This window comes from Zootoca vivipara, chromosome 7 (assembly GCF_965207765.1).
Source record: "Zootoca vivipara chromosome 7, rZooViv2.hap1.1, whole genome shotgun sequence".
In the NCBI taxonomy this organism is placed as follows: domain Eukaryota; kingdom Metazoa; phylum Chordata; class Lepidosauria; order Squamata; family Lacertidae; genus Zootoca; species Zootoca vivipara.
In genome coordinates, this window is record NC_142590.1 from 27520256 (window position 1) to 27536287 (window position 16032).

The window sequence follows — 16032 nt, forward strand, 5'->3', positions numbered from 1 at the left end:
ATGTCAGACTTGGTAAATGAATATACTGTATATTTTTCTCCACTAACATTCTTATAGAAACACTGGCCACATTCACACCATATATTTAAAGCACAAGATAACATGGCTTCTCCCAATGAATTCTGGGAACTGTAGCCTGCTAAGGGTGCAACGCATTAAAGCATTAACAAATTTCTACATCGTGTTCCATGCACTAAAGGCAGGATTGGGGCCTTATTAATGCAATAATTTGTGGATGGAGCTTCCTGCAAAATTAAACGCTTCCCTGCATCTTTTCCTTCTTTGCTGTTGGACACGCACTGCTTCCAAAGAATGGCTCCTCTTCTTTGTGTGCAGGTAAGCCTACCTGATCCTACCTGGCCGATCCCCCTGGCACACCTCCCTACGACCGGATTGGTCGGCTGACTGAGTGGGCGGCGACTCCAGCCTCAGGTAGGCAGTGCCAGCCTCCAAACTTCCAGGACTGCCTCAGGGATCCCAGGGGGGGGGGATGCACGTGGCTGCACAAAATGCACCTCCCCTTTATGTTGGGGAAGCGGTCATTGTTACAGCACACAGCCAATAGTCTATAAAGACACATAAAAGTTCTCTGGCCCGCACTTTAAGCTGCTTCATGAGCTTGTTGACCTTATTGTCGCCGGCTTAACTTTCAAATCCACCCATCATTCTTCCAGCAAAGGTTTCTCAGGGAACTGACCTACCAGCTAAAAAAGAGAGTTTCTCCTGACTCATCATATTCTAGCTCTCAGATTTTTTAATTTTTTATTTAGGATTCCTCCGATTTGCTGAACATATCCAGCTGGGCAAATAAGGCTACAATCTCATAGCAGTTACTTTGGTGTAAGTCTAATTCAACACAATGGGATTGAAAATCTAAGCAGATGTGGATAGGATTGCATTGTTAATCTCTTTTTGGCACATAAGGAAGCTCTCCTCTTTGAAGTTGGTCTATAATGCTTCCAGGTGCTCTGTTTGTTTGCAGAGAGATTAGACAATGTTGCCTATTTAATGAGTATTTACACTGATTTCTTTGCAGAGAGGTTAGATGACTCGTCAAAGCAAGTGTTATGCCATGCTTTCCCATCACTTTGCTTATCACAAAAAGTGTGACCTTCCTTCCTTCCTTCCTTCCTTCCTTCCTTCCTTTTAAAAAGCCAAATAAGTCAACATTCCTGCCAAATTGTAAAGGGCAGTCCCCACAAAAATCGATAGGAGACACAGAATATGATCCAGAAAGTTAAAGCATTGGTAAACCAGCAAAGCCATGAAACTTAAGAGTGCTTGACTGTGGCTGGATCATTCCTTTCATTTTTATCTCAACTACAAAGTCCTGTGGTATTTTAAGACACGCATATTGCAGCACAAGCTTGCATTGGCCACCGCTCATTAGGTACAAGTGTTTTTTTTCAAAATATTTATTGGATAACGTTTAATATATAATTAAATTATCGGCAAAACAAAAGAACAACTAGATCGCACTCAGACTAATGTCAGAGATGGATTTTTAAAAGAAGATGCTTAATAATAATAATAATAATAATAATAATAATAATAATAATAATAAAGGCAAGGGTTATCAGCAATTTGAGAGATTAAATGATAAAGCAACACCCAGGCACATTGTGGAACTAGAGCAGATGCTGCTCTTTAACAACATCTCTCCAGAAATGATATTTTCTTGGAGGAGGATGGAGTGGGGAGGACAAGAAGTCAGAGTTAAAGCTGTGCAGACATGTGTTGTGAATTCTGAGCTTGATCTAGAAATCTGACAGCACAGTTCTATGTATGTCCATTCAGAAGTTTTTAAAAATCACATTGACTGGGCTGCTATTTCAAGCAGCATTTAATCCAGCCATACATGGAAGGCAAGGGTCAAATAGATACCCCAACAAAGTCTGGGTGGGAGAGGCAGACATTTCTTTCTCTAACCTTACAAAGGGGCAGAGTGGAATGTGTGTTTGCTTTTAAATTTTTCTTCTTCTCGGTTTCAACCTCTTGCTGTCTCTTGATCCTCTTTGCTTCCTGTAGTGAATCAGTCCGGTTCTGCTTGCTGGTGTTACCATGGAAACCAGAGGTTTTCATGGGCACTACAGCAAGCACCTGCAAACGACAGAAAACCAGGAGGGTCATTAACTGTGGTCCTGGACCACAGAGAAGGAAGCACAAATACCCTATAGTGAAAATCCTTGCAGACGACTGCAGGGTCTGGAGACAGTCAGTCAGGTGATGCATCCATAGCAGTGACCAGAGGAGGAATGACTACTGGGAGGACCACAGAGAGAAGAAATGCCATGGTGCATCTGTAGCATCACAACTGGATGCCTTCATCTGCCCCAGATGCAACAAAACATGTCTCTCCCATATTGGTCTCTACAGCCAGAGCAGGCACTGTAACTCTCCCCCAGTTTGACTTCACCCACAGAGGCACACTCGCTCGTTGTCTCCAGAGACAGACGGATGCCAACCAACATATCAACAGCTGGTTTGAGAACTGCAGCCTTATTTTAACCAAACCGTTGATTTAAAAAATGCCGATTCAGTTTCTTTCTTACTTTCTTTTTGCCCCCCCCCCCCCCTGCGTGCTTAGAAAATTGTAACATGCACCCCAACGAAGGGCAGCATTCCTCATTGCAAAGAGAATCGCTTACTTTGGGCAGAAATGTAAGGAGCGATCTGAAAAACTGACTTATAATGGATGACTGCCTTCACCTACAAGGTAACTACAGCTACTCCGCCATCAGGAAATGATTAACTGCATTGCCTAGGATGCTTGCAGAAAAATCTAACTACAGTACCTGTAAGCATATGGGTGAGTAGCTGTCACTACACAAACTGCATGGTTATCACTATTGCATAAGCACAAACCAGTACTGTACCTGCTATTTTCCTTCACAAGCAGGCCAATAAAGATGCCCAATAAATTCTTGGTAAAATACTGGCCCTGCTGCCTGTCGTTCGGCTGCCAGTTATCGTCAGACCCCCTCCCACTTGACAGCCAGGATTTGTAATGCAGTCTTTGGTTTCAGCATGTCATGTTTTGTGTTTAAAACAAACACGGGGGAAAGAGAAGCCAAACCTTTAAGAGTCTTTGCTTATCATTCCGCTGCCACATTTAATTTCTTTTTTTCCATGTGATTAACATGATCGTGAGCTATCAACCTCTTGTCTCTTCTTCTTTGTTTCCAGGCTCGCTATGGTCTTTCATTCTCTTCAGTTTATTTGGAAAAATGAACCAGTCGAGTTTGCGTTTCTGACACATCTGCTCATGTCAAAAATAGGAAGAGGGAGAAAGAGGAACGGTTCATATTTCTTATTTAATGGCTATTTATCTTTGTTCACAAAAAATGAAAAAAAGGAAGTACTGGGGCATAAGCCTCTTTGGGAGGCATGATAACTGGAAATAGGGATGTGAGGGGAATTTGGTTTGGTTCATCTTTTAATGCGACACCACCTGATTTACACATCACAAACAATATGCCACCAGGAATTCTTCAAAATTATTACCTGTACATATTTAGTGATGCAGTTCTTCTGCCAAATAAAAAAATTGAGGTGTCCTTGCTTCCATGATCAGCCCTTTACAGTTTCTAGTATGGATTCCCTTCCCCACACTCTCAGTCCCTCCATAGGAACAATTCTGCTGTGGCAGCTCCTACTAGTTGCAAACCATTTCACTGTCGGCTGTTCAACTCATATATTTGGAAGCTTTGTCATTGCTCAGCAGCATGACCAGGAAGGCAGATGTTTGCCAGGGGCCTGCGAAAGCACACCCTCTCAAAAGGGGTGGTCTTGATACTTTGTGAAGTCACTCTTGGATTCTGCAAGCTACGCCTTCTGTTTTGCAAGCTCCTGTGCTTTTGCAAAGCCCCTAATTGTCTGTGCATTTCTAGCTAGCTGAACGGGGAACCCTGTGGACAGCCAGGTACTGATTGTACAGTTTCCCTCTCCAGTATAGCAGGCAGGGCTATGCGTGTTGAACTGTTGTTCTAACATGGCAAATTGCAGCAGTTAGGTGTTCAAGAGGAGTACGGGGAGGGGTGGGGTAGATTCAGTTCTCCTCCTCCCCCTTTGCCATGAAATAGCTGGCAATAACAAGTGGGATTTTAGCTTTTGAAAGGAGAGCTGCTTGGGCAGCCCTTGGGAACCTGTGACCCTCATCCCTGACCCATGGCAATGCTGGCTGGGGCTGTTGGGAGTTGGTATTCACCAATACCTGGAGAGTCATAAGCTCACCATACCTGGTTTAGCATTCTAGGTGTGTGTTCAATGGACAACCTATATTTCTGGGCTGGAGGCACCCCCTTGTTCATAAATACAGGCTATAGGTTATGAATGACTGCAGCAGTTGACATATACATATCTAAGTATCTTGCTAGTACAAAGCTTTGTACATGTAAGGCTCTCATAGCTTTTTAAAAACAAAAACAAAAACCAAACCCAGCAGTCTTTGCTTTAAAGCTCATTAATGTTTATTTACCAATACCTTGTTATTTTATTTATTAAGTTTGTCAGTAAGCTCTGCTTTGCATATGCTCATGTTTGCTCATGCATACTTTATGAATATAGAAATTAGTATCTCATTAACTTGATAATTAGGCCAGTGATAAACAGCTGTTTAGTTGCTGTGTGGGGCAAGGTTTTCTCCTGCAGTTCCTTACCTTCTACAAATAGTTGCCTCCCTTTTCTTGCTTTTCAAATCTCTGCCTTGGAATTTGAGATTACCCCCCCCCCCCACACACACACACATACACCGCCCCCAGATCAACATTTACTCTGTGTAATTGTCGGTGTACATTCTAAATCTCGTTTTTTTTTTCAAAAGGGAAAATGTGGATTTGCAGCCATGTGTTCTGCATTTCCAAGTAATTTAATTATGCACAATAGAAGGATTTACTGGGCTGTACAAAAAAATAATTTTTGATTCAGACTTTAAATGCCCTGCCTTAGCTGGATTACTACCCTACACAGTGCCACTTTTTGTTCCAGTTTGAATTATGTCACTCTGTGATCATTAAGCACTCGCTGGCTTAGAGAAGGTTTTTCACAGCTTCAACTCTGAGATCAGTTCATGCCCCTCTGGCTTACCTCCAGTAAATTCCAGTATCTTAATTACAGTGATCTCAGCACATGCTGGGGTATCAGCCATTCAAGGAGACCGGGATAGAACAAACTGTGGCAGGGCAGATCTGAATGGCTGGTGAGCTAAATATAGGGGTGTGTGTGTGTGTGTGTGTGTGTGTGTGTGTGTGTGTGTGTGTGATTTTTTTGTTTTTTGTTTTGTTTTTTTAAAAAAATAAATCTCAGAAGCTACCTGTAAAAAATCCCACTGCAAAAGTGAATGGAATGGCCAAGGTGGCTTTGCTTATCAGTTTATATTTCAAGCTCCCAGCTGGCAGCCAAAGATCAGACTGGTTTATTCCTAATCCAGATATGAACTTCAGTTTTGATGGCCTTACTTCTGCAGCCTCCTGAGCAGCTCAGTTGTTGGCAGAGAAAAACTCCGAGGATCAGACTGTAATTCTGTGTTTACTGTTTAGTTTTAACATTCCAGAAGCTGGAGTAGTTCTAATACGGGTCTTACTTATGACATAAACCCTGCTTAGGCATGATGCCTGAACATGAAATATTGTTAAGATATGTTAAGAGACATGAAACACTGCTCGGCTGCTGCAGTCTCTGCTTCTGACACTCTTGTACATCAAAAGAAAAATATGAAAGGAGATGCCTATCTGGGTCTGCCTGAAACCCTCCTTGCCATCAAGAACCCCTATGAGGTTGGGTTCTCCACTGTAGATGCAGGTCAAAGCCTTTCCTGATGAGAACAGAAAAGTCAGGGACTGAGTGGCTGGAGACTTTGCTGGTGAAAACATGAGAGGAGGAGCCAGTGTGCATGGCCCTAAACAAGTCGATCTTTTCCTTTCAGGCATAATTTCTCCACATACAAGATCTGGTCAGGCTCTGCTTTGGACACTTCTCAGCCTTCTCCTGGATCTACGATGAATCTTACGCAGACCAGTTCAATCAATGGAACTAGATAACCTTCAGGCCATTCTGCTCTTCTGTGACATAAGGGAAGCTCCACCAATCACTGACAGCACCCCTTGAGTCACTGCAATGCCAATAGTCCATTTGAGAAGATGCATCCATAAAATATTACCAGAGAAAGAGCTGCTCTTTCCAGGGGCAGAGGAAGAGGGGTGCGGTGGGTGCAGACCGCCCCGGGTGTCACCACTGAGGGGGGTGACAAAATGCTGGGGTGGCACTCACCGTGGGGCCTGCAGCACATCCGAGCCATGAATCTCTCCTGGGAGAAATGTGGTGGCTTGGGCATGCGCAGGCTCCACGCTGCCCAAACAGTCCGACCGCTGCTGTAGGGCGGCTGAGTGGGAGGAGGCAGGCAGACTCCAGAGGCCCCCCCACCCCTTTGGGCAGCTTGCCCCGCCCCTGGGTGTGCCGCCCCAGGCACCCGAGCGGCTTCCTCCACCGCTGGCTCTTTCATAGAATCAAACTGCTTGTATAAAAAAGATAGATTTAAACATATTGCCGTTAATATTGTCTAATAGCAGAGATTATGTAGACAGTAATCTCATGTTGAGCTCCAGCTAATGATAGTCTAAGGAAAAAAAATCATTGAAGCAAATTGCACCCTTTCTAAAGGGGATTGTGAGTTTGAAGACTTCTCTTATGTGTGCCATGCACCATGCAGTCTGTAAACAGGATCCTGAAAATGGATTAAGTTGCTTTAGTTATGTTGGTCCCTCGTTTTCATGGTTGTGCAAAAGAAAAAAGAAAAAAAAAGTTTGAAAACAGGGATACCCTCAAATGTTGCCCCAGCTTCAGTCTGGGAAAGAACTCCAGGTGTTAGCAGAAGCACAAGCATTTTGGGACCAAGACCAGGACTCCTAATCCCTGGTAGAGAGTAGATTCCAGCCCATTGTGAAATGCTCTGAATGTCTGCCACTGTGAGCAGCATGTGACCGTCTGTATCACCCTGGCACTACCACACAGTGCCCTAGAAGATCATGTCCAATCATGCATGGTGCAGCCAGCAGGCAAGGAAAACAATGCCCATTCATTGTGGGCAAGGTTCAGGGTGGTCTCAGCCCACATCCCCAAAAACCAGAGTGAATTCCAGAATCTGTTCCACCTCATGTGAGTCAGACACTGTTAGCTGTTGTTTTGCCAGAGGGGCATTTGGTGCCCCCAAATCTCTCAACCAATCTCTCAATGATTTATCCGTGAGCTGTTGAACTGCTGAATTGGGGGGGGTGATAGTGGTGCAATTGACTTCCGACAAGCACACAGAGTGTGAACAAGACTGAGAGAATAGGGGGGGGCGCTCGTTTAATTTCACTGCACACGGGTGGTGCAGTGACAATAAAAGTTTATTATTATTTTATTATTATTAACCTTCCCTTTGCTTTGCAGAATCACTCAAGAGCAAACCAAAGTGTTGCATAGAAGGTTGTCTGGAGGAAGCTGTTCTGAGGAATAACAAGGAAGGAAGGACCAGAAACCTGAAAAAGCAGCCATTTTGCATTACCATGGTCAAGAGTTTTACATGCAACACTCTACTTTATAAAGTTTGCAGCAGCAAATATCTTGGTTGTTAAGTCACCTTGGTCACATCTGGTTCCTGAATCCTGGATTTAGTAGTGAGATTGTGCTTGTGGTTAACAATCTGTGCTTGTTGGAGAGGGGTGTGGGAACGTACTTATCTTATTAGATCTTTTAACATTAATCATGAAGTGTTGATGATATGTCTGTTGGAACTGTCAGGAGTTGTGGGTCTGGTATAGAGTCAACATATACTGGAACACCCCAGAAGGTGACTATTGATGCATGCAGATTCCGTTCTTGAGATCACTCTGATGGGAGGACATTTTCCTTCAGCCTCCACTCTCATTCGCTCTAAAGAAGGTGGGTAAACATCTGCAACTCTTAGTTCCTACTAGAGGACTTAGGTAACAATTCGATTCTGGGTTAATTATCTCACCCCCCCCCACTTTGTCTTCACATAGTTAGGGAATTCAAGTTTATTTTTCTATTTTGGAGATCCTGAGTCTTTATCGCCTCATATTAGAGGAGAGAATGCAGTGTGCTGTGAAATAAGCAAAAACGTATGGCTGGCTTCTTCTCCTTTTTTAGCCAACTTTTATAATGTATGATTTCTTCAAAACATGTAGCAAAGGCTGAAGAAGGTGGAATATGAAACATGGATTGCATACTCTCTCTCTCACATATCCCATAAGAATTTTTTTTTTATGCCAAGAGAAAAATAAATATTTTGGGATACAACTTGCTTTCATGATAAAATTCTTGGGATGAATAAAGGTTTGTTTAATGGGTTGCCATTCCTAAGCCAAGAAACCTATTGCCATGCTTTGTTGAGTGTGTCAAATAGCAAAGACGAGTGGGAGCCTGGCATGAAATATGATAGGTACTCTTGTTGCCTGAGGTGTGTTTGTGACTGATTGCTGTAGCATTTTACGTCATCTTTAGAAATTTAAAATGCCCGTGTGAGCATCCCTTGCCTTCTCCAAGAAAACAGAGCACCTTGTTAGTTGGAAACTTTTCTAGTTTTTCATCAGTCTCCTGAAAATACATATGATCACACCACGGCTCCTTCTGAAACCCACATCTGAAGATGAGAGAATGAATTACAGAAAGCTTTAAGATGTGAGGAGTCAGGAAGAACACATGTATTTGAGTCCATTTCTCCCTCTTAAATGATAGTTGTATTTTCTGAAGCAGAAACTGTAATGATAGTACCTAGGCGAGAAACGGTTCAGTAAAGGAGACTGGATATTTTTATTCCAAATGAAACTGGAATTGAATCTGAGGGTGTATTTTTTGTCCTAATTCTCTAAAGTTTCTGCTAAAAGTGCCAAAATAAAAGAGAAAATAACATGGAGGTTATGTAATTATATTTTTTTGATATGGATGTTAAAATATGTTTTCTTTAAAATAATAATTGACGATGTTAGGTACCTGGTGCTGAAGTCATACAACAGCTCCTTTGTTTGCATCTGGCCTCCTGTCATATCACTGGTGGGGTTATTGGATATAGAGCGAAGCCTGGCAGATAGGGAGGGCAGCTGCACTTACGACTCACCCAGGATTTCAAACGGAAACCAAACCATTCTGCCAGTAGGGCTCTAAGATTAGCTATAGCTAATGTGCCAAACTGCCTTCCCATTTATCAAAACTTTCCTTCCTCTACAAAAGAACCTTTTCCCCACCTCATTCTTGGGCCACTGTAATGATTTTAGTAGGCATGGGCTTTCGATCTTACATTATTGTTGTGAGATGCCCAAGGGTTATCTGTATCTGTGTTTCTCTTCCCAGTAAACATTTCTCCAGAACCCTGGAGCTTCCTCACCCACCTGGGCTTCCTGATCTGAGAAGGTCCCTTAGGAGCTTGTTTGTTTGTTTAGTCGTTTAGTCATGTCCGACTCTTCGTGACCCCATGGACCAAAGCATGCCAGGCACTCCTGTCTTCCCCTGCCTCCCGCAGTTTAGTCAGACTCATGTTGGTGGCTTCAAGAACACTGCCCAACCATCTCATCCTCTGTCGTCCCCTTGTGCAATCTTTCCCAACATCAGGGTCTTTTCCAGGGAGTCTTCTCTTCTCATGAGGTGGCCAAAGTATTGGAGCCTCAGCTTCACGACCTGTCCTTCCAGTGAGCACTCAGGGCTGATTTCCTTAAGAATGGATAGGTTTGATATTCTTGCAGTCCATGGAACTCTCAAGAGTCTCCTCCAGCACCACAATTCAAAAGCATCAATTCTTTAGCAATCAGCCTTCTTTATGGTCCAGCTCTCACTTCCATACATCACTACTGGGAAAACCATAGCTTTAACTATATGGACCTTTGTCGGCAAGGTGATATCTCTGCTTTTTAAGATGCTGTCTAGGTTTGTCATTGCTTTTCTCCCAAGAAGCAGGTGTCTTTTATTTTCGTGACTGCTGTCACCATCGGCAGTGATCATGGAACCCATGATCATGATATCTCATGATCTGAGAAGGCCCCTCAGGAGTTACCTCATGATGTCTTCCCTTGGTTTTAATTGAAGCATGGGCACCTGAGAGGGCCACAGAACACCGACTACTTGCTGGATGGTTTGTAGAATTAAAGAAAGGACACCCCCAACTCACTCCCCCAGCTTCCACAAAGAAAATTAAGTACACACACAAAAAGCCCCACCCCATCCATAAAATGGAAGAACTGCTCTCAGTAGATGGGAAGGAACCACTATTCTGCCCTCCTGGTAGGTGAGTTGCTGCTGCTTACCAGGAGGGAGAGTGGTGGGGAGGTTGGTGTTGTGCAAAAGCACTGGCAGGAGTAATGAGTTCGTTCTGCTGGTGCATTTTCACCTTGCCAATGTTCCTGCGACCTTGCCTCTCCCCCTTCTGGTAAGCAAAGATAGGGAGGGAAGCAAGTGGAATGGCTCCACCCAATCCGGCAAGCCACTCCTGCTTGCTCTGCTTCAGAATCCTAAACTGTAGGAACCTTGCTCCTTTTGGAATATGATCACTCTAATTTTGCAACAGGCAGACTCACCATAGCACTATGAATAATTACTAGTTACAAGCTATCTCAGATGACAAACCAAGACACCCATTATAACCTTGGGGAGTAATTTAGCTCCAAGGTGACCTGACCTCAAGAAGGCTGCTATAGCAGATGGAAAAGCCCAGAGAAATACGGATATTTCCCTAACCTTTGTAAGATTGTTCTAATACTTAACCTATCATAAACTCTAACAAATGTAATATTTTAAAAATGTGAAACCTTTGCTAGGGAGCGAGAACTTCATGGAAGCAGAAAAGCATGCTCACGGATAGTACAGGAACATGAACAGTTTAGCCTGCAGCCTCCTTGAAGGAAAGAATATATTATGCTCCTCTGTGGAATGTTCAGGGGAGAAGATGTTACAAGGGTTTCCCCCCATTATACTATTTCCTGGGATCCTTCCCCCCCCCCCCACATGGGAAGTAGTTTATCAGAAACGCCAGCCAAGGTTCTTCAAGCTTTTGCAGAAATAAACAAAGAAGCAATGTTTTCCCCACAATAGGAGTAAAACTGTAATTGTCGGGCACTCACCAGACAAAAAGTCTTTCTTGAGGCACAAGCAGGAAAGGGAGGCAGAACAGGAAGCAGAATAGTATATCCAAGAACAACCTAGGTAAAGGAGGACAATGTCGGCAGCTCTTCAAGAACAAAAACAGCCCAGCAAAAGGATTGTCTATATGGAAAATCTGGAGCACTACAACAGTTCATACAGCAGTTAGTTTGCTTTCTGAGAGTACTTTGATTGTGAGAAGTAGCTGCTCAGGCAATGGAATTGCAGAAAAATAAGACCTCTTCTCCTGCCATCACACTTCCTGTGTAATGGGCTCCTTGGAGGAGGAAGGGTGGGATATAAATTTGATAAATAAAAAATGTGCATGCTTATTCCTAGTTGGAGGCCATCTCCCTGTAGGGAAATTGCTCAGAACTGGAAAAAAGAGAAAACACCAACAAAAGACAAATGGATTTTAAAGATAATGAACTATGCAGAGCTGGTTAAACTAACAGTAAAAATAAGAAACCAACATGACAGACTATTCATGGAAGAATGGAAGCCCTTTTTGAAATATCTGGAAAAATGTCATAATCAGATGAAATCACGAGCAGGATTTGAAATATGAGCAGCGGTGGAAAATTGATAATATATGAAATAGAATAATATGTCTTAGGTGAAACATTTATTAGAATGAAGTACGTAAATGGGATGGGATTAAGAACAGCATAGGGGGGAGAGATGGGAAGTCAAAGTTTAAAGAGAAATGTATAACAAATTTAGAATCTTGAATACTTTTATAATGTAATAAAAATTTGACAAAAAGGGAAACAGAAAATGCTCAAGTGAAGTACTAGGAAGGGCATTATATTGTGGCTGTGTGGTGTGCTGCAAACAGTTGTCTCTTGGCTGCTTTAGCAGAATGAGTGCTTACAGGTTGCTAGCCTTCATGGGTGGGCATCCTGACACTCATCTCATCAGGAGTGCCAACTGGGCCCCACAACCATGGGTGCCCAGGGTTGTGGGTGCCATGCACCCTGGCACCAAAATTTGTGGGTGCCCAGCCCTTCCATGGGGAATTTTGGGGATGCCCGGGCACCCAGAGCCCCAGGGAGTTGGCACCTATGTCTCAATGTGCGGGTTGTACTAACAGTATTGCCAGCATTTCCCAGAGTTTGTTTGTTTAAGTAAGAGAAAGTCAAAGACGGGAGCAGACTGAGAAAGGGGGGAAATAAAATTAAAATGAGACAAACATGCTGAAAAATTTACATGGTGGGGCCCATACCACAGGTTGGGTTTGAAGTGTGCCCTTGATTTGAAAAGGTTGATGATTATTGGCTAAGGGCACCGTTTCCGCTGTTCATTACCAGAAAGGCTCATTTTTCTTTTGCTCGAAGGGTATTACTAGGTCTTATTATCTTTTGCCTAACCGGTTTAAATTCACAACGAGAAGAAACTTGGAGGGCAGCCTGGATATGCACAGGAGACTTGCTGGGCATACAATGACGCTATGCAAACAGCAGCTTGAAACACAGGTTATTAGTGAGTGAGGACAGAGGACTTTGACCTGGAGTCAGGAGGGGGAAGCCAGTTCCAGAAAGCAGGGGAACGGTGGCCAAAAACAATCTCGGAGAGCAACAGTGGTATAGTCAGCACCTTAGGAGGTGAATCTTGGTCCAAAGGCAAGCACAGCAGGTGAGATGGAAGGAAATGCAGAAACTGGTAGTGTGTGTGTTTTTAGACAGCTTGACTTTGAAGGAAGCAGTAATTTATGTGCAATCATGAGGAAAGCAGTGAAAAGCCTCTGCTGGAAACAAGAAAATTGGGACATTTTCATTGCCAGTCAATCTGCTGCTTTAAAAAGCAGCACTTCGCATTCCTTTGGGAGCTGTGAAGTTCTGCTCCAAAAGAAACAAAAGCCCAAACAAGTTTTACAGACCAATATTTGCCTGATATCTCTCTTTTAAAAAAAACCCAAAAACACCAAGGCTTTCGTTTTCATTAAATTTATAACATTAAAAGCCTTTCAATTGAAACTTTTATATGGCAGTGAAGAAGATGGATATGGTTTGAATGAGTAGGATTGCACTGGAAAGCAATGTTTTGTACTGTACGCTACTAGCATGGCCAGAAGTGGTAGCTAGAACAAGGTTGATGAAACTGTGGCCATCCAGAGGTTGTTAGACCACAAATCCCATAATCCCTGACCACTGGTACTGGCTGTCGCTGATGGAGGTTGTGGTTCAACAACATCTGGAGAGCGAGAAGTTCTCCACTCCTCAATGTAGGATGGGCCTGGGTGATCTGGGGAGCCTTCTGCCTGGGGAGCCTTCTACCACCTTATCCCTCTAGCCAATTAATTTTTGACCTTGAACTGTAATAATATATCTTGTTGGCCTGTATAGGAGATGAAGAGATGGGTTGGTGGTTGTAGAGAAGCTGGAATGTATCCTATTATACAAAGGTAAGAGTCATAACCATTGTTCCCCCTACTCTTGCCTCTGGCCCTGCTCATCACTGGCATGTGGCCCCCAGAAGGTGAGGGAATATGTCATTCAGAGTTCCTGCCAGTTCTGGGCTCTGCACATATCAATTTGTTCAGATGTACGTAAACAAGCCATGTGCCATTGTGACCCTACTGCTCTTTCCCTCCTCCTCTCTTGCTGAACCACAATAAGCTAAGAAGGCTTCAATTAACCACAGTTTCCTGTTGTATCCAACCAGGAACAATGGTTACTGGCTTCGGAGCAGGTCAGGATTTTAATCAAAGCATGGATTAATATTTTGCTTTTTCTGAACTTGGTATCTATCATTTCCTGGTTTGGATGTAATAGAAAACAATATTATTCATTGTTTTTATTTTATTATAGTATTCTAATTGAAGATTTCTGGAATTCCTGGAATTCAAGGAAGGGAGGAAGGGTGCTTGCAGAACCAAGGGTAATTCATATACAGTGGTACCTCGGTTTATGAACACAATTGGTTCCGGAAGTCTGTTCATAAACTGAAGCGTTCATAAACTGAAGCGAACTTTCCCATTGAAAGTAATGGAAAGTGGATTAATCCGTTCCAGACGGGTCCGCGGAGTACTTAAACTGAAGCGTTCATAAACTGAAGCATGGGTGTAATTGGTTCCGGAAGTCTGTTCATAAACTGAAGCGTTCATAAACTGAAGCGAACTTTCCCATTGAAAGTAATGGAAAATGAATTAATCCGTTCCAGATGGGTCCACGGTGTTCATAAACCGAAAATTCATAAACCGAGGTGTTCATAAACCGAGGTTCCACTGTATTGGTTTAGTAAGACAAGTATTTTGAACTCAACCATCACTTTTAGTAATAATTACTCTTGTGTGGAATTATGAACAACTTATCTTATCAAGCCACATGCACTCAGGGTACGTCCTATTATAAGTTTTATGGAAAATAATGATTACCTTGATTTCTGCATGCCGTTTTCCTGTCCAAATGTGGCTCTGAACTGTTGAGTTTCTTATATTGTGAATATTCTAATTAATTATTTTATTGTTTGTCTCTTGAAATTCAGTACATATGTGATGCTGTTTTGCATTCATGGGAAAGATTGAGTAGTTGTAAAAAAAGAGACCTGCTTGTCTATCTGATGCTTGTCTCTGTAGTAATGTGTCACTAACTCTACTTTAGCTTCTTGCTTCCTCATTTGCAAAGGTGACTTCGTGTTCCTTGGAGGGTCCATTCAGTGTTGGCAAGGGCACAGCTAATAGACTCTCCGGTGTCCTGGGACGCCCTTGACCCATTCCGTCAACACCATTCTGTAGAGGATTATGGAAGACAACCAGGAGACAGATGTCACATTTTACCCTTTGTTCATGCAATTTCCTTTGCCCTCTTTTATCGTGAGTGCTGATGACAAGATGCGTTATTACGTGTTGAATAACCAGGGCTGTAGCTACTTGGTGAGATAATGCAAAATAAAACAAATAGCAGCTATAGAATTGCAAAGCCAAATTTTCCAAAATTGTTAGAAGCATTTTCTGCATGTAGTGGAGACCTACCAGGAGTCTCTCACAGAAGCCTCTGTTACATATATCTTCAGAAAGGGGGAATTCACAAACTTAAACTGTTCAGGTTTGATCTGGTAAAGAATCATCAGCTGTATTTATTTAAGTACTGAATTGCAACTCTATTTATTTTTAGGATATTCTCTTACTGAAAAGCATAGCTGGAGCATAGCTAAACAATTGCCGTCAACTGCAAGTGTGTTGTTTGGGTGATGTATTGCGAACCTCAGTGATGAATAATATTTATTTTTCAAAGCAAGTCACAACATTGCTTAGAAAAGCTAAGTTTTCATACACTACTTTAAAGGGGAATAATAATAATAATAATAATTTATTATTTATACCCCACCGATATGGCTGTGTTTCCCTAGCCACTCTGTGCGGCTTCCAGCAGAATATTAAAATAAAATGATTCATCAAATATTAAAAGCTTCCCTAAACAGGGCTGCCTTCAGATGTCTTCTAAAAGTAAGATAGTTGCTTATTCCTTTGACATCTGATGGGAGGGCGTTCCACAGGGTGGGCACCACTACCGAGAAGACCCTCTGCCTGGTTCCCTGTAATTTCACTTCTCACAGTGAGGGAACCACCAGAAGGCCCTTGGAGCTGGACCTCAATGTCCGGGCAGAACAATAGGGGTGGAGACGCTCCTTCAGGTATACTGGGCCGAGGCCATAGCTGTCAACCCTCCCTTTTTTGTGAGAAACTCCCTTATTCCAAGCCACAGCTATCAGCCTTCCCCCTTTTTTGCTGGAAATTCCCTTATTCCAGTGCCATTTCCCGCTGCTATCCTGGATTGTTAGATATACCGACTGTCCCCGGGACAGGTGAGGCTGCTGCTGATCCCTTATTTTGACAGCTATGGTCAAGGCCATTTAGGGATTTAAAGGTCAACAGCAAAACTTTGAATTGTGCCCGGAAATATA

General features: G+C 42.9%; 1 long non-coding RNA gene across 1 annotated transcript; it reads left to right on the forward strand.

Annotated features, from left to right (window-relative positions):
- Positions 1 to 12653: 12653 nt before the first annotated feature.
- On the forward strand, positions 12654 to 15410 carry LOC118089273 (uncharacterized). The gene is made up of 4 exons (XR_015950905.1): positions 12654 to 12762; positions 13473 to 13531; positions 13938 to 14007; positions 14754 to 15410. It is a non-coding gene; the product is annotated as an uncharacterized LOC118089273 (long non-coding RNA).
- Positions 15411 to 16032: the final 622 nt, after the last annotated feature.